This window comes from Triticum dicoccoides, chromosome 2B (genome assembly GCF_002162155.2).
Source record: "Triticum dicoccoides isolate Atlit2015 ecotype Zavitan chromosome 2B, WEW_v2.0, whole genome shotgun sequence".
In the NCBI taxonomy this organism is placed as follows: domain Eukaryota; kingdom Viridiplantae; phylum Streptophyta; class Magnoliopsida; order Poales; family Poaceae; genus Triticum; species Triticum dicoccoides.
The window spans coordinates 277,050,107-277,054,020 of record NC_041383.1 but is presented as its reverse complement, the minus strand read 5'-3'; positions in this window follow the sequence as shown (position 1 = coordinate 277,054,020).

Genomic DNA, 3,914 nt, shown 5'->3' with positions numbered 1-3,914 from the left:
CAACTTACTGCTGGAAAGGAGGTGGTTTTGTGATTTAACGGCTCATTGGGCATTACTGCGGCGGTTCGATCGGGGTAGTCTACCGTCACTCTACTACGGAGTAATTTAGTGCATGGCTGGTGGACCCAGGTGCTGGCTGTCCCACACGTCGGCGAAAGTGAGTAATTTAGTGCATGACTGGAGGAGGATCCACACGGTAGAGCATGCCCACTGTTTTTCATTCTGAAGAAAAAAAATGATTACAGCAAGCGTTTCCACTCTTATGACGGAGGAGTGCGAAACACGGCAACCACTTGAACATACACAGTGCTCCTACTACTAGGCATGTACAGTGGTTCATACGTCAGTACTACACAATCTTGTTGCTAGTGTAGTAAGATATGACGATAACAAATGATGTTGTGCGCATGTCAACTACTCCTATATGTAACATAGTACCGCTTTTTCGACTGTCCGGTCAAGAATGAACGGTGAGATCAATGTTAACAGAACTAGGTCCACAACGCACGGAGAGTACGGTGCTACAGTACTCCATGAAACATGAACCATATGAAGCACATCCTATAGTGTTAGACAGGGTGTATGAAGGGTGCACGGGATGGGAGCAAAAGTTCCCTTCTCGACCCGCTTTTGGTTGTTTGGCAGAGTGCATGAACCATGAAGGGTGCATGAGTCCACACTAGTAGGTTGACAAAAATACACGGAGAGGAAACAACTATACTGAGATGAGAATGCAACTAAACACACCCACACGCTTTGTGCTACAGTGACTGATCTGCATCGTTTGAGTTTGATCCAACAGTCATGTTGCGCCGAGACATGGACATGCCCATGCAGAGGGCGCCTAAACACCACCGAAGTCCCTCTGCTTCTCGAGGCGCACGGCATTGGTGATGCAGGGTGCAACCGCCTGCAGAGCTCGCTCCCGGTCGACGGGAGCCATCTCGTCAAAGACGGCGTCCAATGGCACGAATGGATTCCAGTGACGGAGCCCTGAAAGGATTTGCCCGGCAACAACGATGGCAGCCCGCATCCCCTCCTTGTCCAGCTCAGCCCCACCATCGCGCGGAGACGGCTCAGCTCCTCGGAGATATAGGTGAAGAAGGAGACCAGGTCAGGAAGCCGCAGCTCGTTGAAGTCGACCGGGTGGTCGAATGGGTTTAGCCCGACGGCCGGCATCGTCGCGCTGGCACGACGGTAGGCATCGCGTAGCCGCAACACGTGCATGGCAACTTGGTTCACCAAGTGGCTGAGGCGATCCTGGACCTCATCACGATCGGCCCGCTCGCACTCCAGCCGGCTCCCCTGATGGCCTATCATATCTCCCGCTTTCTGCAGCAACACCGCCGACGCCTCGAGCATCTTTGTGGTGGACGCCTGCCGCTTTTGAAGCTCCGTGAACTCCCGCACATAACGGAGGAGCATGGCACTCCTATCCTCCTTGAGCTCACAGAGCTCCACGTCCTTGGCCCTGATCTCCGCATCCTTGGCATGGAGCTCCTGTGTTAGGCGCCTCACCTCGGACTCCGTGATCTGCTGCGCCGCCATGGCACCAGGTAGAAGCAATGGGGAGAGGAAGCAAAGGGGGCGAAACGGCTGAAAGGCAATGCAATCTACGGGAAGGCGGAGAGAGCCAGCCGAGGAGCGGGGAATCTTTTGGTTTTCACCACGGTAAAACACTAGTCGATGACTTCTCACATCAGGGAGCAGTGGGTTTTTACAGGCGGAGTCATCATGACTATTTGCTACCGCGCCTGCCCCCATCAATCAAAAAATTAAAAATCCTGCCGCGCCTGCTCCCGTCTATCAAAAAATTAAAAATCCTGCCGCACCCAAACACCAGAGCAACGCCGCGGTGGATATTTAAATTTACCTTCCGGCAAGTAGATAAAAAAAGGGGTGAAAAAACAAATATGGCGGCGGCCTAGCTAATCGGTCGAACTAGCCCAACTAGCTAGCCACGGTGCTTCACTGATGTACTCGGCGGGAAAGGTGGTCTTTCGTGATTTGATGACTCATTTACTTGCTTCGGCGCTACGACCGAGGAGGACCCAGAAAACGCACGGTAGGGCGTCCCACGTCAGGAAGAATATATGCGTGCACCACCCGGGAGGACCCCGAAACCGCGCGGTAGGGTGTGCCACGTCTCGGCACGGAGGAAAAATGTGCGTGTAAAAATATACTGTATCAGACGTAGTACCTATGGTTCGACCTCGGGACCCAGCCAGTCGGTCGAAAACACCCCACTAGCCACACAGCTTCATCATGCAAACGTGGCACGGTCAACTCCGTCTCGACGAGCCACAACGTCTCTTGTTCTAGGCGATTCTTCTATTTTCCAAGATTTTTTTAGTTGTAATAACACCACGGCAAGCTAGCGCCGCTCTTCGTGTGTGCCCGTGCAAAGGTTAGACGATGGAGAGAAGAGAGATTGAGATCGCAGACCTGGGACCCACCAGTAAGTGAGACAATGGTCATGCACGTGTTGACAAGGCACTCCCTCTACTCTACTCAACGCAAGTACTGTATAAAATCAAGTTATGGGACAAAGCCAACAACCGCTCGTTTTTTCAGGCTATCGACTTACGCTTTGTAGTCCAGGTTGCCAGTTCGAATCTCGTCTTTCAGATTTGTTAGTTTTAGGTCCAAATTTGATTAATGACAAGTGTGACCCCTGTGTGTTGTTCCGATATTTCAGTGTAGGATGTTTTTTTTTTGAACAAACACTTTGCGCGGTTAGACAAGTAACGGCACGAGTTACACGTATTTTGCAAGTTTACGAACAAGAATGATAGCGGCATAGAATATCACATCCACCCTGCAGCTTAGATACTATGGTGGTACGAGTTTTTACACCGTTGGAAGTGAGATCCAATGGCTTGGGAGTAGTCTTTGTGATTATGCGCAATTTCCAAACTCTCCGAAGGTTTTTTTTGCAAATAAAACATTCAGGCCTCGTGTGTGCCGCTGCATCTTCGATCCAACGGCTCCTCGGTGCTCATATTAGGTGCTCCCCGTAGCTTAATTACCCGCTATGGTGATATGAGCATCTAGGTCATATGATCAGTGATCAGATGGCACATGCATAGTACTTGTACTTTCTGCGCATTTCCCAAACTCTATCAGTCGTATATTGCAAAAACATTCAAACCTCCTACTGTGGGCTGTTAGATCTCAGTGAACTCGTATCACCATAGAATCTATGGTGCGGGAGCACCTCATACTCTCCCATGCGAGAAAACATAAGGTGCTATCGCAGCTTGGATGCTACGGTGATACGAGCTTGGAGGTCGTTTGATCTGAGATCAAATGGTATATGAGCAGTCTTTGTGCTTGTAAGCAGTGGCCGAACTCTTTTGGGGCTTTTCTGCAAAAAACCATTTGAACCACCGTGGAGGTGTTGGGTCACAAATCCAACGCCTCCGAAGAGCTTGTATCACCAAAGCATCTAAGGTGTGGTAGCACATGATATTTTTACATACAGGAGAATATGATGTCCTCCTTCATCTTAGATGCTACGGTGATACGAGCTTCGAGGTCGGGGATCAAAGGGCATCTAAGTAGTTTTTGTACAAATTGTGTGCAATTCTCAAACTCATCAAGGTTTCCTGCAAAAAAATTAAGACACATCATGTCAGCTGCTATATCTCAGATCTACAAGCTCCAAGCAACTCGTATCGGCATATAGCATCTAAGGTATGGGGGCACATGATATTCTCCCGGGGAGGAGGGGTGGGGCGTGCACAACCAATCGGTGGTTGGGAGGGTGGGGACAAATATAATCTAAACAACCCTAAACAGAGCTCCACGTTGAGATTAGTATTTGCAAGGAAAATACGGGTATTGTAATACACATAGATTCGTTCGGCAATTTAAAAGGTTCCTTTCGTATTCTCGAATGGTAGGACCCAATG